General features: G+C 39.7%; 1 protein-coding gene and 1 pseudogene across 7 annotated transcripts in view; both read left to right on the forward strand.

Moving 5' to 3' along the window:
* BICD1 (BICD cargo adaptor 1) overlaps positions 1–25,906 on the forward strand; it is a 274,101-nt gene that overhangs the window by 96,342 nt on the left and 151,853 nt on the right. The window lies entirely within an intron of this gene.
* LOC149459756 (uncharacterized) overlaps positions 14,325–25,906 on the forward strand; it is a 36,232-nt pseudogene continuing 24,650 nt past the window's right edge.

Here is a 25,906-nt window from a genome sequence, read left to right on the forward strand (position 1 = left end):
TTACGTTTCTGTGTCCCTAAGTAACGTTTCTGTGTCCCTAAGTAACGTTTCTGTGGCCCTAAGTAACGTTTCTGTGTCCCTAAGTAACGTTTCTGTGGCCCTAAGTAACGTTTCTGTGTCCCTAACTAACGTTTCTATGTCCCTAAGTAACGTTTCTGTGTCCCTAACTCTCTCCCTGAATACAGCCAGGTCTGCCTCTGTTGAATGACTGGAGGCAAATGGAGAATTCTAAAATGGCCGCCATTTATAGCTCGACCATTACACAGTGCTGGCTGGCTGGCTGCTGATTGGCTAATGCGATCACATGTCATGAATGAATGCATTATGGGTCAGCGTGCCTTGTCTGCGCACCTTCCCAGACATCCCCGCTCCGTCGCCGCACATGTCGCCGCCATTTTAGGAAAAATTTCGATTCGCGCATCCGAAGTCTGCTTATTTTCGGATTCGGCGCGATCCACTTCACCTACTTCAATTCGCTCATCTCTACTTGTAACCATTGTATGACAGAGAAATCCAAAATGTTGTCACCAGAAAAGTAATAGAAAGGAAATCTTCCAACAGCTACAACTGTTCTGGTGACGACCGTCAAAGAGGGGGTTTCCTCACTTTGGGAAGATTTCCTCTTATTTTCTGTTTTTGGAGAAAAGCAGTCTGGGCCTGACCGTAGTTTAAAAAGCCACACGTTTTAATTTGATTTACAAATCAAAGAGACAGCATGTAAAATAGACAGTCTGTGAAACAATGTACCTTTTATGTTTGAGGATACTTGGGGAATTTCACCCCCCCCCTCCTCCTAGCTGTTATCCGGGGTTGTCTTCAGTTCCCATACTCACCTGCCTAGTGGGTCCTGCAATGTCCTACTATGATCTGCTGCAATGCTCCCTATGCTGCAATTTTTGTTCTTGACATCATTAGATGTTGGGTGCCTTCTGTTTCAGGCAGCACAGCATCCCGTGCCTGACCTCTTCCATATACAGTGAATGGAAAGTGAATCATCCTAAAGCTGGCCATATACTAGTAGAAATTAATTCAGAATTTTTTTAGTTTTAAGAACATTTGTTAGATTTTCTATTCATTAGTGGGATCAAATTGATGTTCATTTTTGTCCACAGCATTTGGAAAATCCAAAGGAGCAGATCTGAAAAGTTTCTTCAAACAAACCGATTTCTTTCAGTGTCTGTGGTTTTCATTCGGAAATTACATTCATTCCATTGTTAAAAGCAAACAAAAATTTTTAGTACTTTCAAATCACATTCGTCAAGCCATCAAATGTACATTCAAATATTCTAATGAACATTGGTTTGAAAAGCTACTAGCATATGGCCAGTTAACATATGTGATTGGTTGAGCTAGAGACCGCGCTGGACTGATTGAGTTATTCTTAGTCAATATTGGGTGATTCAGTGAATGGGTGGTATGGGCTGCTACATTACTGGTACGATTGCAGTGGAAAGGATATTTGGGAGACAGGAGTATTCCATCAAGTGGAATCACGCCAGACAGCAGGTGCTCCTGTCTCCCTATCCAAATAGGACATTAAAGCCTAGTACACATGATCAGAAAATGATATGAAAAATATCGCTTTCGATGCAGTCGTAAGATAATCTGATAATTAGCACACAGCTTTCGTCCGAAATTATTCAAAGAGATAAGCATGAAAAATGTTCTTGTTCAAAACCAGATCGTATGATTTTCATTTAATCAGCACAGTTTTCATCCGAAAATCACTTCCGAATTGTTATTCTGTTGTACAAGAATTTTCGTAACTTTAGTAACCTCTCCATATTCGCTACGAGACTAGTATTCAAAAAAAAAAACAGACAATCATTCATCTGATTGTCTCATTGTGTGTATGGAGCTTAACATACTGTATGTGCCATACTTATCCCAGGATGCTTCAGAGCAGTGGAAACGTCATTCTTGTCTAGATGACAATAGCCGCTGGCGGGAGGGGAACTAGGTAAGCAAACAAGGGAACAAATATTCAGTTGTAGATTGCGGAGAGGGAGGAGAGCAGTGATGCCCAGTGCATCCAGAGGGTGGAAGCTCTCTTTAAGCTGACATAAAAAATACAATAAAATTATATTAATCAACATTCTAGCATGCTTATATTTCCCATTTTCAAATTTGAAGACAATGTTTTTCCTTCATTTACAGAGAACAATAACACTTGAAAACATTTTTTTATCTGTTTTCTTTTCCACATTTTAAAATATACATCTCCCTTTTTAGCATTTTCTAATAAGCAATTTCAGCAGATGCAAAAGAGAGTTTAGGAGGTCACATTCTTGTTTCAGTAAAAAGATATAGTTATGCTAGAATTATTCAATGTTACAGTACTGATAAAAATACATATTAGTTTGAATTTATCTGACACTGTTTTATCTCAGACAGAAAGTGAAGGAAAATCTCCCTAATGGGACACAGATGAAAAAAAAACTGCCTGGGCTTTAACCATACTGTATCCAAATGGAAAAAAAATGTTGGCTTTAGATACACTTTAATTTCCGGGAAAAAAAATTAGGTTTAATTAGAGGCAGCACAAAACAGTATTTATTTTAGGTACTTATATAGTGCCTTCAATTTACGCAGCACTTTACATATTCATTGTACATTCACATCAGTCCCTAACTCTCGAAGGGTGTACAATCTAAGGTCCCTAACTCACATTCATACATACACATATTAGGGCCAATTTAGACAGGATCCAATTAACCTACCGGCATGTCTTTGGAGTGTGTGAGGAAACCCACGCAGGCACAGGGAGAACATGCAAACTCTAGGCAGGTGGTGTTGTGGTTGGGATTTGAACAAACGACCCTATTACTCCAGGCAGAAGTGCTAACCATTTAGCCACTGTGCTGCCCAGTAACCAGTTGCAGCGACCCATAGAAACCAATCAGATGTTAGGAGGGAAAGCTATTGACAAATTGGCTTCTGCATACACTATGTGGTGTTAACTAAAATTCAAGCTAAACAGATATAGTCTTAGGTTGGCCATAGATTATGTAATTTCTCAATTCCCTCCTGCTGCTCTATTGTATTCTGATGTATGCAGGAGGTTTACCCTCCATCAGGATACAATGATCACTGCTAGTGGCTATAGCCACCGGCAGTGATCACACGTCAAAAACCTGACAGGCTGGTTGTAAAAAAGTCGATCTATGGATCATCATCAGTACAACCAGCCTGCCCATAGATGAATCAAAATTTGTCCCTTTCCTGCTGAATTGGCTGCATTTTGTTCCATCTATGACTGACTTTATTTAATACAACTAAAAGCAATAAAGATCTTAATAAAGAACCACAAAATAGTGTATATTCCCACAATGACCCGTCACAACCAACCAGAGTTCAGTTTACTGTTTGCTCCTATTTGCCTAAAATCTGGGTCATATATTTGAGTTTAAAATCTAGATATAACAAAATTTAGGAATACAAAACATTGTAGATGACCAGGATGTAAACAAGTGCATATAAAGGTTGTACAGAGTCTGAGGGCATGAATATTTTTTTTAACATAAACAAGTCTCGATCTATGACGAATAAAGCTGATTTTGCTATTTTTTTGTCCTAAATCTAAGTGACATTCCCATAATATATAATACAGCCAGTGTTACGTTTGCTGGTTCAGATCTTTCATACATCATTTTGTGTTTTCAACTCATATTTGATTAAATGCCACAAATTCCTTTTGATGATGTTCAATTTATAAAACATTTGCTTTGCAAATATCTCAAGCTTTAGCACAGCCATCACAAATATTCCCTGTGATTTGTGTGATACTTCCTATGACTGTCAACTCCATCTAGTGCCCATAATCCAGTATTTTCCTGAAATACCCCATTCAGAAGATTACCACATTATGGCCACTAGATGGACTTGATGATTATAGGAAGTTAACAAATCACAGGATTTCTTGTGGCAGCTATGTGAATGCTTGAGACATTTGCACAATGATTTTTCTTTTATAAATATACTCCCAAATATTAGAGCAGTAGTTGTCAACTTCCAAGGTAAAGGGGGCCTCAAATTCTGCCCCTAATGTCTCCAAAGGGCTGCATATAATATCAATTGCATGTAGTGCTCCAGAAAACTTTCACAAACTGAATACTTGCTAGAGTAAATGGTCAGAGATTGATCTACTGAGTGTTTGGAAACTGGAGTCATGCAATAGGAGACTGTCAGAGACTATGGTTATGTTGCATGAAACTGCTATACTTTACTAATATTCAGGTACCCTTTTCAAATCTTAAATTCTCCTTCTACTGGCTGCTGGGGCCCAAGGGTTGCACTTCAAACACAGCCCTCAGGCTGCAAGTTGGGCACCAGGGTATTAGAGTATGTGAGTGAATCCAGGCATACAAATCTACCAAAATTTGCTCCTTTTTCTAAATCTGTCCCTTTGACATAAAGTGGATCTTTCAGCAACATTAGACATTTCAGTAACAAGTTTGCCTGAATACTTTACTGACATGTCACAGTATACAATAGCAGTATACATTTTGGAGAAAAAATTACCTTTTATCATTAAAAAGAAGACACTGAGCCCCGTCCAGTGAGTTTGCCTAGGCTGAGATGAAGTCATCACACAAAAAATGACAACTATCCCAAACTATAACCAGCCTTAGCAGTAGGGTGCACATGGAAGGGCAATGCACATCGCAAGACAAACAAAAGATTTCCCAGCAACACTTACCAGCCAGCCTGCAAAACAACCAAATTGGCCCTGTCTAACAGTTTGCATTAAGAACGGAAGGTTTTATTTGCACACATTTGCAAATACATATGCAACCCCATCAAGGGTCCTCTGTATACTGTGAACCTAACTAAAATTTCCAAAGCCTCCATAGTAGGAGCACATGTATAAATGGATAGGTTAAGGGCAGGTGTGCCTGGAGGAGCCCATCCCTCCTTAAAGGTACAGGGACGCACGTGACGCCCAACTATACCAAAATTATGATGTCATCAGTCTACTGCAGGCAGGAGGAAGCATTTCTTCAGTCTCCTCTCTCTCAGTGATCTGAGCAAAGATGGCACCATAATCTTATTTTATTTATTTCAGATACTTATATAGCACTGTCAATTTACGCAGCACTTTTACATGTATAAATATTGTACATTCACATCAGTCTCTAACCCTCAAGGGGTGTACAATCTAAGGTCCCTAATTCACATTCATACATACACATACACATACACATACTAGGGCCAATTTAGACAGGATCCAATTAACCTAACAGCATGTCTTTGGAGTGTGGCAGGAAACCGGAGTACCCGGAGAAAACTCACGCAGACACAGGGAGAACATGCAAACTCCAGGCAGGTGGTGCCGTGGTTGGGATGCGAACCAACGACCCTAGTGTTGCCAGGCGGAAGTGCTAACCATTTAGCCACTGTGCTGCCCATACCTGGAGAGAAAATCGGCTTTTGAATCTGACCTGTGTGAGAAGTAATAAATAGCCAGCAATGTTACAATTGTTTATTATTATCTAATGAAGAAATATGTGTGGATCTAAACATTACCTATATATGATTTAGTTGAGGACTGAATTGTCCAGTGCTTATCTGCTCCTGTCCTAATTTATGATGCTGGTTTGCTCTGGAATGTGCGCACATAAAGAAACTCACACTGACACGTTTGGTCTGTGAAAACTTCTCTCTAATTTATTGAAATGAAACCATCAGTTTATATATGAAAAATGATGCGAACATCACATGATAACAGCATAAGCATTATATTAGTCTTTGATTGGTCACTTTACACGAAAACAATCTCCGTCATGGTATAGGTGTGATCTTCTTCCAAGTCTTATCTTATAGAAAGAAAAACATTCCTTTGTCTTCAAAATCACAGGATGGGAGGGGTCGGTGCGTGTGAGCAGACATTTCTTAAGCAAGGATTTCTTAAAGTACCACAAAGCCCAGCAAGCAGAAAATATTCACACAACATATGTATTCATACTAAACATTTAGAAATATGTGGAAAGAAATAGTATTAGAGTATAAAAGTAAATATGTATAAAAATGTGTATAGAAAAGTGTATATATATATTCAATAGGAAACGAAATAGGCATTTTACCAAATCCATCACATATACATATAACCTGAGTGATGCCAGCTTTCTGTCTCCTTGCTGTACACGTTGGAGAATTAATGAGTACCAGTAATTGCAGTTGGTATTTGCCCTTAAGGCCTTAGTTATTAATGTGTATTTCTTTTATTACCTCACTTCAGGATGCAGGAAGCACGATACATAGCTGAAAATCATATATTATTTCAAAGAAATTAAAAACCGGGTTTGCTAAAAAAAAATGTTGAAAGGAATAGGCTCTTATTCCTCTCAAGATACAAGACCCCCGTCTGTCCCAGGTGGATCAGTCACTGTCCTCAGGCCCGGAGCTCGCTCTGAGATATAGGAAATGCACACAGACACAAGGTGGTATCTCAGACTGAACTGAATTTTATTCTTCCGTGTTTTAATATTTATATAAAACTCAAACAATGCATAAGAATATAAAACCAATCATATGTCATATACGTAGAAACCAATCATATGTCATATACGTAGAAACTAACCAATCATATATCATGTGCGTCAATCATATATCCTATACGTCAATCATGACCTTTTAATCAGGATAGAAAGTCTCCAAGTTCTCCATTTAACATTGTCTATATTTATTTATAATCATTCTTCAGGATGCACTTAGCCACAAACATTCAGTTTTGCACTAGCTAGTGAAAATAAGGGAAGTTGGAGCTGTGGGAAAAGAGGAACTTTAAGCTCTTGCAAAAAGTAAAGAACTGACTTTACACAAAATTAATTCTTTAAGTACTGGACAAGTTTAAAATGAATACTTATTCTAAAATGGCAGAGCTTAAGCTAACAGAGAACAAAATGGCTTTGATTAATTCTTAACACAAAATGGCGGTACATTAAGCTAAAAGGCTAATTCCTTCAAATGTTTGCAAAAAAATGTTGTATTCAAGGCCTGCCTGTGTTCCAAGTTACTCATGACAGCAGCTTGCCAAGGACTGAGTCTTTGATGCTGGAAGAACTGCCAGTTTTCATTTGTTTTCTATATCAAGATCATGACTAATAAGCTAGCACACCAAGCTAAAGGCTTATTCAACCGTTTTCAACAAACAGGGTTTACTATGAGGACTTCTTTCTCAACGTTCAAGTTAAAAAAAAGGTAAAGCTTTATCTGTCATTGCCATTAACTGTGTGCTATATCCTGATTGGCTTTTAAGAACCATCTGATAAATAGTTATGATAAATAATTTGTGTTTATGTAAATCCCATACTTCTTTTTTTTTGTTTTGAATATAATATCAGTTTATCCAACTTCTGTCAAGTTTTATTGTTGTCTGTGTCTCCACTGAGGAAATGTACCCTCACTAACTCAGTTGTCATCAGGATGGTTGACTCTGTTTCGAGGTCTCCTGCCCACCACTTTCTTTTTCAGTGACAATCTAAAAATTATAGAGTTCCCAAATTCACATTAGTGGAAAATTATTGGTCACTACCAGCAACCACAGTTATAAGGGCGAAGGAATATCGGCCATTAGGACCAGATTTCAAACTGGGATAGTCCCAAAAAGCGAGTGTGACTTACCTAGTGATAGGTGGTCATGAAATGATGGTGAGTTTGCATCTATGTGGGGCACCAGTGTAAACACAGTGAAGCACTTGTCATTTCAGTATGGAGTCTCACCGTTAAAGATACAGCACCAATTATTCACATGTTGGGACTGAATATTAATATTTTATTTGTATTTTGCTCAGTGTTATCACTTTAAAGATTGCACAGTTTATTTAGTCAATTTGTGACCTTAGCGTGGTCCATTTTTTAAATATATAAGATTTTGCGTTTAGAAATTTACATTTAGGACTGCTGCTATATAATAGGTATCTTATTTATAGTTAATTCTTTCACATGTATGTATATTTTCTTTTTTCCCTAAGCGCAACAACACCCTTTTTCTTTTACCCAAATTTACATTGTCTTTAAAAATTCATCGACAGGCAACTTCTATTCTAATACTGATTAATATCTATTGCTGTAGGGAACAGACACAAAAAGATAGATTCATCACCTTTCCAAGTAACTGTTCTGTTATTCTGCACTTTTGAGTTTTTTTTTTCTAAAAACACGCTTATGTAGATATCACATTAATTGTAGGCAGTACATAGGCAGACTAGTTTCTTATCCAGGTCTTCGGATTGTTATTGGCAGAAGAGTTAGTATAATTCAAATGATGCTGGCTGCACTAGACAAAACATACAAAAGGAAATCCATGTATATACAGAGTTTAACATTATTTTCACATTATCAATGGTCATAGGGCAAATAGAGAGGACACCCAACATAATAACTTTAAACCAAAACCACTATAACTTCCTTCTAATAAAACAACCTGTTTTTAAAAAGAATGTACACATTCAATGACTGTACAAATTGAAGAATCCTGTGTTTTGAAGCTATAACAATGGTAAGTGTTATCATTATAGTTTAGTATGACATTGGAGTCCTAAGTAGGGATCAGCTGGGTTTGGCTCCAAACTCAAGCCGAACTTAGCTTGCGTGCTCCCGCAGGAAGCTGTCGCATGATTGCATCTCTGCCGGCCCATTGAATTACAGGTGGGAGATTCCCTTCTCTCCAGCTGCACATAACAAAGGGGCTGGGAAGGCTGTGACATCATTGACCTAATAGGGCCAGACCACATGGCCATATTATTATTATTTATTTTATGATACAGGATTTATATAGCGCCAACAGTTTGTGCAGCACTTTACAAAATGAAGGTAGACATAACAGTTACAATACAATTTGGTACAAGAGGAATCAGAGGGCCTTGCTCGTCAGAGCATTAGATCAATGTACTCATGATTATCCCTACCCCTTTGTTAAGTGCAACTGGGGGGGGGGGCAGGGAATCTCCCACCTGCAGCTCATTGGCCCAGCCAATAAAGCTAAAATCTGTGTTATCTGTGTTCTGAAGTGAGCACTTATGATGTTAATTAAAATATGCTTTTTCTTAAATGTAAGGGACCTTTCACACTGCTCCATAAAAAAAAAAAAAAAACTGTAAAAAATGCATATGCATTTGTAATGCATTTCTGAGTGTTTGATGAGTTTTCCATTCATTTCAATGTGGAGGTGCATTTTTGTTGCGTTTTTTAAGCATACTATAAAGATGCAGCATGCAGGACTTGAGTTGCGGAATGCTGTGGCACATTAGTGTGAAGAGCTTGACTGGATTTAAAGGGATACATTTTTCATGCATTTTTTGTTCCACTATGTAAACACACAAAAACTGCTCAGTGTGCAAGGGCCCTAAATATTATAATTGGGTGCATGCTGCAAATAATGAGGTACATGACCTTATCCGTTTTAACAGTACATAAAAAGTTAATAATTTCAAGAGAATAGGAAGCCTTAAAGATGTTTTCTGATGAGCTTCTCCAGCTCATACCACCCAAGGCTGTTTACAGAAAATCTTATTAAAAAATGGAGGATGCTTTAGGCTTTCCCCAAACTTTAAGAAAATGAAGTCCTTGCTTCCAAATTTTAATCAGGAAGTAGTGTACGTATTTATTAGGTGCTGTCCTATTAAGGACATATAGAAGTTCCTTATTACGGCAGTGATGTCACATTTTATTTTATTTATTACAAGTACTTATAAAGCACCATCAATTTACATATATCTATAATGTACATTCACATCAGTCCCTAACCCTCAAGGAGCATACAACCTAAGGTCCCTAACTCACATTCATACATACACATACTAGGGTCAATTTAGAAAGGAGCCGATTAACCCAACAGCATGTTTTTGGAGTGTGGGAGGAAACCCCAAGCACAGGGAGAACATGCAAACTTCAGGCAGGTGGTGCCGTGGTTGGGATTCAAACTAATGATCCTGGTGCTGCCAGGTGGAAGGGATAACCATTTAGCCACAGTGCTGCCGAACTCTCCTCATCCACTTGGCTGTCCTGAGGATATCCCTGGGCAAGGGTTTCCAAGATCTACTGCAGAGTAGATCCACAAGAGAACTAGTTGGGGATTGCACCTGACCGCCCTATCCCTTCTGTGGCTCAAGAGGTGTAGAACTACTCAGACTGTCCTGTTCTGTAGCTTATTGTTTTACAGCTGCTTTCAGGCCTTACTTTGGGCTCACTCCTTCCCTGCTGACTGGCTGTCCTCACTAGGAGACTGTAGGGCAGTGGGGATCCTTATGTCTGCTCCAGCCTGTAGGTAGGCCCCCCTCCCTGGAGCCCGCTTCCAAGCTCCTTCCTTCAATCCATCTTCCACCCGACTCCAACAACCCTGCTGTTTAGGCTCTCTCACATTTATGGGCTGTCCTAGTCACCATGCCAGGCCTCCTGCCTGGAGATTGGCCATGTTCCCCTAAACATGCAAATCCAGGCCTCCTCCACCCCTCTTTCAGAAAATTCCAGCAGTTTCTAGAAGGGTGGGAGTGCTCCAGAAGCTCTGACCTGTAGAGCCCCCCAGCCTGAGAGATAACCCTCACTGCCTCACTTCCAGGCTGACTCATCCCAGGCTTCAAACAAGCCTCTGACGAACCACAAAAATCCTATCTACTTAGAGGGCGCTACACAAAGAAGGCCACTCTTATAAACATGCACCACTATCAGTTGCAAGAGCATCTTCTCATGAGATTTAGATTGCTTTGTATTCCACAGGATCTTGACAGAAAGAATGCAATATCATCCTTGAATAGGCATCTTGGTGGAAAATGGGGTAGAGTAATGCTGAACTAATCGTTCAAACATGTTTTCGAAAAACGAACACACGGTCATAAGAGCAAACGATATAAACCAATTTTTGGACCATAAATCATTTAATGGACATAAATGAATCAGTTTTTCATCCATTTTCTCACATATGCGCAGTACGAACAGTCTGATTTTTAACAGGTGAGAAACACGTTAACCTTTCAATTTATCATCCATTTGACAGAAGTTTTCCAAACTTTTCCTTAGTTTTTTTTTTACTCAAATGTCACAGCCAGATTTCTATTTGTGCACATTAACTGGACACAAAAGCGAACAAACTGTCTAAATGATAGATTTTCAAACAACTTTTCATCTAGTGTATGGGCACCATAAGTTTTAGACCTACTATCTACTAGGACAGTATAAGTGGATCCTACATTGCACAGTGCTGTAGCAACCTGAGGCACTTGTTTTCCACACCTTGCAAATGGTGCATAAATCAATATAATGCTTGAGATTATCTGTCGGTTTTTTGTCTATTTGTACATTTCTCAGGACAAACTGTCAAGTCAACTAGCATGTGACAAATTCACCCAAAACAGGATTTCTTGGTGCTCTGATTTACGTTAGGAGAAATAAATGATATCATCATATCTGATGATAAAGTCTTTTCTGCTTCTTAAATGCGTTCTTCCTTGTCTGAGTCGTAAAACATAAAACTACTGGCAAGATGAGGTTCTTTTCTTTTATTCTCTAAGTACCGGGGGTATTGATTGTGTCATTGGGATGTAAATGGATGACAGTAACTTGGATCAATATTGTCATTTCTCATCAGGTATTTCCCATTTTAATGGTGTGCTTTGCATATTTTAAAGGAGAACTCCAGAGTGACAATTGGCTGCAATCAATGATGTGATTTAAGTTCAGGTTTTTTAGGGCTGGTCAGTTAGAGCACGACATGTTAACATTGCAGTATACAGTATATTTATGAAAAAAAATTCTATTTCAATACAATTTTATTAAGCATATTGAACAATGCAGAGATATTGGACAAGTATGTGTTTCACAGTGATACATAACAAACCGTAGTTCACAGTATACAGTATATTCAGCAGATCCCAAGATGAATAAAAGGCTGGCATAGTCTTACAACATGCAAGTCTATATTCAACCATATAAGAAAAAGTAATAAATCACATGCTAGTATAAAACAATGTACAAGGGCGATAGGTCCCCAAACAGTAGGAATGAACTGCATTTATGATCAAATTTTCATTGCAGTAGTATTATAGGAACTAGTATTATTATTATTATTATTATTATAATACAGGATTTATATAGAGCCAGAGGAGACAATACAGCAACAATACAATTCAATACAAGAGGGTTAGGAGGGCCCTGCTCCTTGGAGTTTACAATCTAAGAGGAAGGGGCTGGTGATACAAAAGGTAATAACAGTGGGGGATGGACTGGTAGGAGGAATAGAAGATTCCATTATTAGCTGAAGGCAGGATAGGATTCCCTGAAGAGATAGGTATTCAGAGATCGCCTAAAAGTGGGCAGAGTAGGCGATAGTCTGATAGATTGGGGTAGAGAGTTCCAGAGGATGGGGGAAGCTCTGGAGAAGTCCTGGAGATGAGCATGGGAGGAGGAGACAAGGGAGCTAGAGAGCAGGAGGTCGTGGGAGGAGTGGAGAGAACGGTTTGGGTGATATTTGGAGACAAGATTGATGATGTAATTTGGGGCAGAGTTATAAATGGTTTTATATCTTATTGTTAATGTTTTGAATTCTATTCGTTGGGCAATGGGAAGCCAGTGGAAGGATTGACAGAGAGGGATGGCAGATTATGGAACGGTTAGTAAGGTGAATGAGTCTGGCAGCAGCATTCATGATAGACTGAAGAGGGGATAGCCTGCGATGAGGTAGGCCATTGAGGAGGGAGTATTGTCCTCATAATCAAAGTAATGAGTCACCTTAAGGTGATAGGTAAGCATAGGGAAGTTAAGGGCTTCATTTCAGGGTCATATTAAGGATGAATGTTAAATGTCACCACAGGGTAACATGTACACAATGCGAACAATATAAAAGAACATACAATATACTGTTTTCATATTTTGTTGAAACATAGCCTCTTTACTTCTCCCCAGCCACTGCAGGTATTCAACTAGGATCTGTAGGGTAGCTGCTACCCTGCCAAACGCAGTGGTACCTCTCGCGGGCTCATACATCAGTATAGGATTTGAGCCAGCGGGAGCAACTACCGTGGAATGGGGGTGTGGGGGAGGGGGGGTCTAGCAGATATGTAACCCACCTAGAGGGGTGAATACTGGAAGGGAAAAGAAACATTTCAACACATGGGCCACCAAAAAAAGGTGATATATTGCCTCCACTTTTACAGGGTTCCTCTTGTATACACGTGACACTGTGGTTACAGGGTCCTTTCTAAGGCTGGGCTAAAGTAAAACTAAAGGCAAAACTTCATTTTTTCATTTTGGATAGATTAAGGGAGGGTTATAACTCCTGTCACTTTTTATTTTTGCCATCTGTGTTCCATTGAGGAGATTTCCCTTTACTTCCTGATCCATAGCCAAAGCAGGAAGTGAGAGGAAATCTCCCTAAAGTGATGGAATCTCTGGTTGTCACCATGGTCACCAGAACTAGTTTCGCCTATTTTGATGATAACGGTCAACAAGACAAAGAGAGTGAATCTCCCAAAGAGAGCACAGACTGCTATACACTGACAAGTGTTCTAATCCTTCTCCATTCTAGTCAAAACTCAAAGGTTTCCTTTATTTACACTTTAGGTGCTATGCCTTGAGGAGTGGGAGTTAAGTGGTAAAGTCATGTTTTAAGAGTTAGACATAGATGTTATCCAGTGCTTTATGGAAAGAAGTTGTTTTGACCTTGGGAAGTAAAAAATCGAAATCCTAGCACCAAAAGCCAATGTACCAACCTGTTCACTCACAGACCGTGCCGGGATAAAGTCATTCAGTGCCCAGGGCAAAGATGCCAAACTGCACCCTCCTGTCAGCCTTGTAACAGATGGAAGGCACGTCCATCCCTAGAGTAAGCCATTGTGCCCAGGGGCCTCCCACCCACCCCTTGTCCTGGCCCTGCTCACAGACATGAACTTCTATAATCATCAACGTTCACAGATAAAAAATGGGGGGATTGGGGTACTTCATTTAAATGTCTGCAATCCAGGAAGTTAGGGAGGTTCTTCTTAGCACACAGTGGACTGACCCTGTGGTTGCACTGCATCATATGAGTCTGCTTGGTGGGTTACATTAAATATATCATGCATTAAAGTGATTGTACAGGGTTTTTTTTTATTTTAAAATATTAAACATGTTATACTTACATGCTTTGTGCAGTAGTATTGCACAGAGCAACCCGGAACCAATTCTCATGGGGTCCCCTGCCACTGTTCTTGGCTCCTTCTCTTCTCTTTGGCCACCATAGGAAGACACACACCTGCAGGCTCGATCCCTAGTGGGGTTTTGTGCATTCATTGACACACACAGCACAGCTTGGCCCAACCCCCCTGCTCCCTACCCTCAGGATTTGACTGACTATGGCTCCTGCTGCTGTCTTTGAGCGTGACAGAGAGAGATTGAGAACAGTGCCTCTGAAGATGGACACAGCAGTGGATCAAGATAAGACTCAGGTAAGTATAAAGGGAAGTAGTGGGGGAGAAACAATTAGTGGGACATATTTTACCTTAGGGTGGGTTCACACCAGGAATTGCATAGGAACGCAATCTGTGCAATTCCTGTGTGATATGAGTGCAGTGCATTTTCAACCCATTCATCTGATTGGGGTGAAAATGCAATGCACTGCATCAAAAGTAGTGCATGTACTACTTTAACCACTTGCCTACAGTGCACTTATACCCCCTTCCTGCCCAGGCCAGTTTTCAGCTTTCAGCGCTGTCGCATTTTGAATGACAATTGCGTGGCAATGCAACACTGTACCCATTTGAAATTTTTATCATTTTTTTGAGACAGATAGAGCTTTCTTTTGGTGGTATTTAATCATCTCTGGGATTTTTTATTTTTTGCTAAAGAAACCAAAAACAACTGAAAATGTTGAAAAAAAGATTTTTTCTTAGTTTTTGTTATAAAATTTTGTAAATAAGTGATTTTTCTCCTTCACTGATGTGTGCTAATGAGGCTGCAGTGATGGGCACTGATAGGCTGCACTGATGGGCACTGATAGGTGGCACTGATGAGGCACTAGTAGGTGGCAATGATGGGCATTAACAGGCATCACTGATGGGCACTGAAGGGCAGCACTCATATATGGCACTGATAGATGGCACTGATAGGCGGCACTGACTGGCACTGATAGGCGGCACTGACTGGCACTGTTAGATGGCACTGACTGTCACTGTTAGGCGGCACTGACTGGCACTGATAGGCAGCACTGACAGGCACTGATAGGTGGCACTGACTGGCACTGATAGGTGGCACTGACTGGCAGCACTGATATGTGGCACTGACTGGCACTGATAGGTGACACTGAAAGGCAGCTCAGATGGGCACTGATATGTGGCATTGATGTGCACTGGTAGGCACTGATATGTGGGATTGATGAGGCACTGATGGGCACTGGCAGGTGGCATTGATGGGCAATGACAGCTGGCATTGATGGACACTGACAGGTGGCACTGCTGGGGCTACACCAATCATCAGGGCACATTGATCATCAGTGCCCTGATGATCAGTGTAGATGTCCCCTCCGAGGAATGCCGATTACCGGCATTTCCCTATTTACATGTGATCGGCTGTGATTGGACACAGCTGATCGCATGACCGAGCCGACATCTTCGGCTCTTTCCGTTCATCGGTGATCCGCTGTGTCCAAGGGACACAGAGCACCACCGATCGCCACGCTGTGTGCTCCCGGAGCCGCGCATGCGCCGTTAGAGTGGGAGGACGTCATATGACATTCTCCCAGAACGAGAGAACCACCTTATATGGCGGTCGGGAGGTGGTTAAGAAACGCAATGCAACCAGATCGTATGGTATTTCTGTACCATACCATCTGGTGCAGGCAAGCTGTGTTTGTGACCTGTGTTTGGGGTGTCATTAGCATTGAACTGACAGCCACTGCAAATCCAAAGGTCAATGCATTTTAAAAGTGGTTTGTGAACCGCGCATGGGCTGTGGGCTTCCTTTGTGAACGAGCCCTTAATGCAGGGAGTGCGTTAGGGTAAAAAATGTCTAGACTTTAGAACCACTTTAAGTGTGGGAAATGTGTAATTTGCTTTGTTCTGAACCATTCACTCTGCAGAAAGAGACTCAGCAGAATCTATTGTACATTTCACCTTGACATATAAAGGTGACAGAGAGTATTAAGCCTCAGTTTAAATGAATGCCATGAGACAAGTAGCTGTCTGGCACATATTCAGAAAACCGTTAATTACAAACACCTGACTGATGGCATAAACCAACAGGCACACAAGGCTGAAAGTGTAATTTCTCCTGTTCAGCTAAGAATTGGAAACATAATGATAAAGGAACACCTCTGCTGATATAATTTCTTTAGATATTTGCCTAATTTCATATATACCTTACTATCTTCTATAGGTGCTTCTCTTATTGTGACCATTAATATGGTCAGCCAGTAGGTAGTAACCTATATGTGAAGAACATTTTAACTGATATGATTTTGAATTTTAACTTCAAAGTGTGCATTAGGCACATGGAAGCTGTAGGCCATCTTGTTAATGTCTCAGCCATTTTGTTTTTAATGAGCTCAGTGATCTTATCCCGTCCCTCCTCCAGAAAACTATGGAATTCATAGCTTTAACTTTTAACACACTTCAAAAGAGCCTGTTATCTCATCTTAGGGACAGCAGACACCAGCACACAGGCCTTTGTCAGAGCAGTAAACCGCTAAATAAGGCCTGGCGGAAATCTATTTCTACGGACCATAAAACACTCTACAGATTAACACCTCCCTCTGACCAGTCTAAAAACAATGACAAAATCCATTCCTTTCTGTCAAGCATGAACTGTAGGGTAATTAAAACACTAGGAACATGTAGCGTGCCATAAAACGCCTACACAGAAGGAAGCCAAGCGTGGATGACCCCTCTGAGACCTCTGCCCAATTCACAACTTAACAACTTAACAAAATCCACACACAATTCATAAAATACAACATACTGTAACCAAGACACATTAATATTAAGCATATACAGTATTAGAATGGGGAAAATCATACTGAACAAATCAAGGTCATATGACTAAGCTAGCACATACGAAAGGGGAAGAAGCAGTCTCCCACTTCCTGGGTGATAGAGCCATCTGAAATACTCTTGAAGAGAGCTACTGTATTACAAATCTCTGAACATACCTGTTTGTGGTGACAGTGTGTGTTGCAGATGGTTATTCTAAAATCATAGTTGTTATTAATAAGATTATGAGATTCTGCCTTGTCAGTCAAAAGGTGGTGGAGGTAGTTTAAATTAACTACTTACTTAACTTAACTAAGTGACAATCACTCTCAGGCTGCGGCTGAGTGACAGCGAGGTGTGAGATTGTCTGGTCCGTTGTCACGAATTGTGAGAAGGGCAGGGGTCGGCCACCGCATTCGTCACAGTTCCTAAACTCACAACAGTAAAATAAGTTTGTATATGCAATAAAGCATGCTTGTTTACTCACTGTGGAACCTAAGGGGTTAATCCTCTGCATTGCGTATGAAGGCTGTTTGATCTTGTCATCTCTGAAGCTCCCCTTTTCTACTGTCCCCAATTCACCTGCCGATAGTACAGAGCTCTGAGAGTCACTCTGCACATTCTCAGTTTAGTGTGTATTGCTAGAGAGTTTTGTTTTTCTTTGGGAAGGTGCATGTGATCAGCAGAGGGCTAGGTTCAGAAACTTTAGGCCAAAGTGTGTCATTTTTGCTACCAGAAAAGGGGAAAGAACTACATATTACCCGTACTCATTCACAAAGAAGGTACACTAGAAATAAACCCACCCAAACATTTGACAATTCTTTTGACAAAAAAAAAAATCAGATATGTCCTTTGATGTACATCCATTGTCAATCACATTGTCCAGCAATGCTGGTCCACTTCAATGATGGCCACTGACGCACTGAAAGAATAAAACCCAATGAACCTTAAGATACATCCAATCCCACCACTTTCCTTGTGCTGAATGACATCTCCAGGTCCCGCTGCTAGAGTAAACAAGGGGGCGGGGTCACTTGGTGAGGTCATTGACCAAATATGGCGAGCTGTCCAACCACACTGCTCAGGAACCTCAGGAAAGATTGAAACTGGGGAACTTAATAATGATTTCAAAAATTAAGTCATACTTCTTCTTTACAGGGATAATTTTTTCCAGACCTTTAATTTCAACAAAAATCATACCTATAAGAGTATATAAGCATTTAATGTGTTATAGGCATGTTATTTACCTGTAAACACCTCCCTTGTGTTCACATCCAAAAGCCTTGAGACTGCCGCCAAATATAGCCATCTTGGATGTGTAGTCAGCAGCCTCAGCAGACTCAAAACTGAACTGTCACTTTAGTAATCCCCTTCACTTGCCCTTCGCAGTTACATGAAAGATTATGAAGGAAGATGGGGAAAGGGGAGGAGGCGCTGGGCCAGCACAGACAATAATTACACCCCCAGAAGAGGAAAGGGCTATGATGTGCAAGAAGGGAGGGGCTGAGCTGGGGAATTGACGAGCCAATTTTTCTATCAAGTCCAAAGACATAATATAAATTAATGAAAATCATTTATGGAAAGGAAAAGTCCTCCAGTAGTGATTGAGGCATGCTAACTGACCAGCTTTACTCCCAGGCAATGGACAGATCTCGATCTTTCATAGATTTTGATTATATCCAACTGGGAAAAACTAAAATTCTGCCTTAAGGGATAAGTTCATCTTAAAAATATATATGTATAATAAATGCACATGTTTTTACAAGTACAAAAAAATTTACATTTATAATTTTTTTCCTCAGGGGCCTGCAGAACATTGTACCCATGGTCAGAAGATCGCAGGTGCAATGATAGGCTTCTGCAGATACTGCCTACAGCTTTCTACCCGTACCTCTGTACAGGCTACTTGAAAGGTGTACGAAGTGTCAAATAAATACTTCAGTGCTCACTAGCGCCCTCACAGTTTGCAGAACTACAAGCAAGTTGCCGCGGTGGAAGACAGGAATTGTAGTTCAGTCATTCACAGATTCATGTGAATGAGTGATGTGGCTGTATGGGCTGTGTGTTTTTAAATTGTGACAGCGGGTGGGGGGAGAGGAGTCGCCACTCACTGTCAGGGGAAGGGGGGCAGATCAGGGATCAGGGAGTGCAAGGACTGGTGCTTAGTAACATGTTACATCCTAAATATGGGTGTAAAAAAAAGCCCAGTTACAATATGCCCAATAGCACCCCTCACCTGGCTTTTTTTGTGGTACTAGTGCAGTAGGGGCTTTTTTCTGTCAACTCAACCATGCAGCTTATTTTTGTTTAAGTATCGTCGTATTGTGCTCCTTCAAAATAACCACATTGTCTTTTTTCAGAGCAACCTGTATTTCTCCTGAGCTTACCTGTGTGTTTTTCTTTGTATCCCAGACAATTCTTCTGACAGTTGTGGCTGCAATCTTTTCTTGGTCTACCTGGTATCAAGAGATCTTCAAACTTTCCATTTCTTAATAAGTGATTGAACAGTACTGATTGGCATTGTCAAGGCTTTGAACATCTTTTTATATCCGTTTCCATCTTTAAGTTCCATAATGTTGTTACACAGGTCTTATGACAGTTATTTTCTGCTCCCCATAGCTCAGTATCTAGCCTGCTCAGTGCATCCACGTGAAAGCTAATAAATTCATTGACTATTTATACACAGACACTAATTGCAATTTAAAAAGTCACAGATGTGAGAAATTAACCTTTAATTGCCATATTGATGTAATGTATTGTATTGTTTTGTGATGTATTTTTCCATTTCTGAGCATGCGTGGTCTTGGTCACTCCATTTTTTCGGACGAATACTGTACTGATTAAACGAAAATTGTTTGTTCTGTTATCATCAAGAACAATTTAGGTGCTTGTCCCTTTGGATAATTTAGCATGAACTGTTGTGATCGGCTTTTGAAAGATCTGTACTACTAATCAGATGATTGCTTCAAAAACTGAATTTTCATTCGATTTTCTCATCGTGAGTACTAGGTTTTAGCTTTTAAATGGATCTCTAGACCAGGAGTCTCCAAACATTCAAAGGGTTTACTGTATCTCAACCTTTAGGAGGGCCAGATTGTGGTCAGTAGGGGTAGAAAATGCATCAGTGAGAATAAACATGGCCTCAGGGTTGGTAGTCAGTAAAAGGAAGAGTATTGCCCCATCATTGGTATTAGTGGAAGGAATAATAACCCTTCATTGGTATCAGTTGAAAAAATAGTGCACCATTGTTGGTACCAGTGGAAGGAATAGTGCCTCCTATTATTGGAAGGAATAGTGCCCTATCATTGGTATCAGGGGCAGAAATAGTGCACCACTGGTGGTGTCAGTGGGAGCAATAGTGCCTTGTATCATTCAGAAGGATGCCAGCCCCCCCCCCCCCGGGCCACAGTTTGAAGACCTCCGCTCCAGACAAACAGATAAATACACAGCTGAAATATGTGTATGGCAACTGTTTTACCAAAGGATTGGTAGTTCTGTTTAACCAGTCTTGTGATCCAGGAATCATTGCTAGATATTATAGCCAGGCCAATCAAGCTGGCCATGCATGAGGAAAATGCTGTTGAAAGAAAATAGATTTTAGAATATTGTTTGATTTTCAAACAGGTAATGGGGTAAAATCAACAAATGGTTTCAGCTGTAGTGATGAAAAAAAGCGAAGGTGCAGGATGGAAATTATTTCTCAAACTAACAATTCTAACAACGAATGTGGTGTTCATTTGGACATTTCATTGTAAAATCAAATTACTTTTAAATGACATTCATCAAGTCTCTGATGGTATTATAGAGTGTACTGACAAGATTTTTCATACAAACATTGTACATAAAGCTATCAGTGTATGTCTGGCTTCACTTCCACTGTAAAAGAGCAGTACAGCTTGGTCACCAGCCCTCCCCCAGCCTGCTCACTGAGCAATGAGGACAATAAGCATGATAATAAAGTCATTCACTGCAAAAGGTATTCTAGCAGTCCAGTGTTTCTTATTAATAATTTGAAATCCAGGTGAAGGATGGCCTAAAAGTACTTGCTTGCTTATATATTGGACTGACTTGCTCCTGAATGCTACAGTTGCTTGTCCCTACGTCTAGTTGCAATTTCAAGCATTATGTGGGGTTATAAATTTGACATGAGTGACTTATTCCTTTCATCAGAGTAATATAAGTAGCCGAAAGTGCTTTCTAACATTGCTTATGTAATTGTTGTTTGTGCTAGTAGCATTGTCATATGTAACTGTTCCTTGCTGACATTTAGTGGATTATTGTCCCTGTGTGAGGCCAATTAAGCATCATTATGTAGAAGGAGAGTACTGTGAGATCAGCCTGTATTCCAAGACGAAAAGCACTTAAACATCTTGTAATGAAGGTACTTATCGTTGGGTAGAAAGAATAGTCAAAGAGCATGCACTCTTATACCTAATATGGTGAGCTTTATGGCACCCATTGCTGTCTCTGAGCCAATGAGGAGGGAGAGAGCTCTCATGCACAGTGCTGGATCAAGATCAGGCTCAGGTAAGTATAAGGGGGGCTGAGGAGGGAGAGATGCATACAGAAGGTTTTTTACCTTAATGCATAGAATGTGTGAGGCTAATTAATCATCATTATGTAGAAGGAGAGCACTGTGAGATCAGCCTGTTTTCCAAGAGGAAAAGCACTTAAACATCTTGTAATGAAGGTATTGTTGGGTGGAAAGAATAGTCAAAGAGCATGCACTCTTATACCTAATATGGTGAGATTTATGGCACCCGCTGCTGTTTCTGAGCCATTGAGGAGGGAGAGAGCTCTCATGCACAGTGCTGGATCAAGATCAGGCTCAGGTAAGTATAAGGGGGGGGGGGGGGCTGAGGAGGGAGAGATGCATGCAGAAGGTTTTTTACTTTGATGCATAGAATGCATTAAATTAAAAAAAACCTTCAGCCTTCAGACCACTTTAACTCATAGTATGCCTGCACATTTTAAAAGTGGCTAAATTTGGTCCCTACCCGGACTACGAGGATGTATCCATCTGCTTCATCGATGTGCTTCCGGCGTTGCGGCCAGATGGTGTGGTGGTTTATGTAATAATTTATTCTAATTATGTAGGGTGGTGTCCTTTCCCTTAAACAAAATATTGCAGTGCCTCCAGCCGTTAAAATACGGCAAATATTTAATGAACCAATAATTTGGACACCTTAATAATTTGATCACCACTTAATAATATACCTTGAGTCCTTTTAGCCAGTATGATTTCGTACTATATACACAAAAATTGCCTTTTTAATAAATAAATAAAGAAATGTATTTATGTACAAAATTTATATATATATTAATACAAACGCAAAAGACTGGTGATCAATGTGTACTTGTACATACAATCAAAAATATAATATACTAATTCTATATACCAAACAACAGATATGGATAATAGTAAAGATGAAAGTTAAATTTTGTTATAAGTGATAACCTTGTAGTGCTTCAGGAAGTATTTCTATCATTCCGTGGCCATAGGAATGTCAGAAAATCTTCTCTGATAAAAATGGCACTATAACCAACTACAAATTAAATAATTCTGCAAGATCTATAATTTCAATCCTAAATCAAATAATTTTTAGCAATAATTATATATATATATATATATCTTAATATTTCTAAACACCCAATACAATGGCTATCAGTCTATGAAAAATAGGAAATATAAGATACAATATAAACTCTTAGCAGTCTCACCACTCCCCAGAACCTTGAGTTTGAGGCTTCGCCCAGTGGGATGGAGTTGGGGCCTTCAAATGGTCCTCAAGACAAAATAGCAGATGGATCCCTTCAGCAAAATGGCCGCAGGGAGTAAGTGAGAGATAGTGCAGTGGGTTGCAGTTTTTAGGAAAAGTGTAAGAGTGTAGAGGTTCAGAAGTTTAGAAGTTTAGCAGTTTAGTAGAAGTTTTTCAGGAGTTTGAGAAGTAGTATTAGAAGATCTTTAAGTTCTTCAGATGGGACAGATCTCGATTTCTTCAAATTCTCCTTCCTTTTGTCAATTGGTTTTTCTTTAGCTTTTCTTTTTTTTTAGCATGAGCATGATATACTTATGTGAGGTGCATGGCTTTTTTATACTAATTCTTTGTTTTAAAGGACCCTCCCAACAGGCGTGTTGATTGGCCGGTCGGGAAGTGTGTATACATATGATATGAATCACCTGTCCACTGAGGGACAGTCAGGGATCACAAAACAATTTGAGTATTCATGATGACTCATGCTTTGATTGGAACCAAGATAACTTTAGGTATTAAATAGATATATGTCTTATCCAAGTATAGTTAATTTCACTACTAATTCTTGGATAAGAACCATAGAAAGATATATGTTCATTCAGTTTCTTGATATTTAAACTATTTGAAACATTTGATTTCTGATGGAAATATACAACTGATACCAATTCACAAAATATCTTACTCTTCACCATTTCATACTTAATTTAGTGGTGTGCAATCCCCAACTCTGCTGAATATATTTTTGTGTGTGGAAACATACTCTTTATAACATCCCATTGAGATCCTCCACACTTTTCTTGGTATTTCAATCGACCCAGATTTCACCTTGGCTGGAAGTATAGTTCATGGGAATGTGACAGAGAACCTTATCCATTGTTGAGTATTTAAAGTACATAGACTGGCCTGTAGTTAAACCTTAATTCAATAACCTATTGTGACAGTTCAAGAAGTGTGTTTGTTCATTACCCTTCCCAAGGTTTTGGGTGAACCTTCAGCCACTTAGGTTTCTGTCTCATTATTGTTCTTTTGGTTAGGTGTGATGACTCACTTGTGGAGTCCACATAGTAGTGTTTGATTTTATAATTAACTTTCTTGCAGGTGAAATCTCCTAGTTTCCCACAGACAATGGCAATTGTTTAGAAAACATACTTTTGCTAGGTCTTAGAGTAACCAACATCAGATCCCACCATTATCTTTCTCGGGGACTTTGTTTGATCACCTGTAGACATTTCAATAGTGGTGTGTGTTTCATTGTCCTTCCAAGTTTCTCCCACTCACTGGGTTTTTGTCATCTATGAGAAGGTCACTTGAATTCCAACCAAGAAAGGTTAACCCCTCACAGACAGCTGGGTTTCTTAATTTTGGAAATCATATTTTTAATGAATAGTCCCCCAAAAGAAACTACAATGGGTACTATGTATCACATCTGGTGGAAATGTCCGATAGCGACCAGATTTTGGATCCGCATTTTTAATTTCAACTGTTCAGTGACGGGGGTGAATATTTGCAGATCCCTGGAGACGACCCTCTTTCATACATTCCCAGATGACGTCCCCAGATAGTCTCTTAAATTGATAACCTATATGCTGTTGGCAGCAGAAGTCACTATAGCTAGACATTGGAAGCAATCGGTCATCCCGCCTGACCATGTTAAAAATAAACTGAATTGGATTATGATTAATGACAGACTCACCTGTATTCTACACAACAATGCTAGAAAGTTTGATAAAACATGGGACTCGTGAATTCAATATATTTCTGTTTTTTTACCCCCTCTTTCTCTTTTTCTACTCCTTTTTCTTTATTCTTTATCGTTATCATGCCTTGCCCGCACCGCCATTCACGGCTGTCAATAACCGGGTCCCGGCCTGTGATTACTCGCTGGCACATGGTGATCACTGAGTATTACCAGCGGGAAGAGAAAATTGTATGTAAACAATACAGTCCTCTCCCCTGTCAGCTCCTGCACACTGCTTTGTATGGCTCTGCATAGCAGAGCCATACAAAGCAGTATGATTACAGTTGAAAGCACAGACACTGTGAAACAGCACACAGTTACCCCTTTGATCGCCCAAATGTTAACCCCTTCCTGCCCAGTGCCATTAGTACAGTGTTGGTGCTTTTTATTAGCACTGATCAATGTATTGGTGTCACTGGGGATGTCAGTGACACCAAGTCAGTTCCCCCCAGTGTCAGAATGTCCTGCAGTCCCATTAAAAGTCACTGATCGCCGCCATTACTAGTAAAAAAAACAAAATTCAAGTATACCATATATACCACCATTTGTAAATGCTATAACTTTCCCGTAAACCAATCAATTTACACGTATTGGGATTTTTTTTTAGCAAAGACATGGAGCAGAATACATTCTGGCTTATATATATGATGAAATTTGGTTTTTAAAATTTTTTTTATTGGGCATGTTTAATAGCAAAAAGTTAAAAATATTGTTTTTTTGTTGGTCTTTTTTTGTTAATAGCACAAAAAATAAAAACTGCACAGGCAACCAAATACCACCAAAAGAAAAATTATTTTGTGGGAAAAAAGGACATACATTTCATTTGGGTGCAGCGTTGCATGACCGCGCAATTGTCAGTTAAAGTAATGCAGCGTCGTATCGCAAAAAAGGGCCTGGTCAGGAAGGGGGGTAAATCCTCAGGAAGGCAAGTGGTTAAGATAACATTTTCTGGCACAGCTTCACTCTGTTTACATCATTGTGACATAAAACATATATGCATTTTCCACAAAGCTCATAATGCATTTTTGGAGCTATTTTAATACGTTGTGCTAAACTGTAACACAATGCAAGATGTGTTTTATGTGCATTTTGTTTGCATTTTGTCTTCCATTTACAATTTGTCATTTCCTGTCTCTATTTTGTGGGCTCCATCTGTGTTTGTTGGAAATATAGACATATGATTTGAAAAATGTATTTTTTACATATTATGTTTTCAGTGCATTTTTATAATGCAACATGTATTTTTACAAAATTGCACAAAAACTGCAGTAAGCAGGATTTTTCAAAAATGCAGCACACTTTCCTCCAATGCTACTCACTGAATGAGCTTCATTAAAGAGGAACTAAAGTCACAACTCTTTTTTTTTTTTTTTTTTAAATAGGGTGGAAAGGGGTCTTCCAGTTTTTATTGCTGTCTGTGTCCCTGTTTGGGAGATTCATCCCCTGTATTTGTCTTGGTGACCGTTATCACCGAAAGT

Source organism: Staurois parvus, unplaced genomic scaffold, assembly GCF_062004578.1.
Source record: "Staurois parvus isolate SC_StPar_1 unplaced genomic scaffold, SC_StPar_1.0 ptg000249l, whole genome shotgun sequence".
NCBI lineage: Eukaryota > Metazoa > Chordata > Amphibia > Anura > Ranidae > Staurois > Staurois parvus.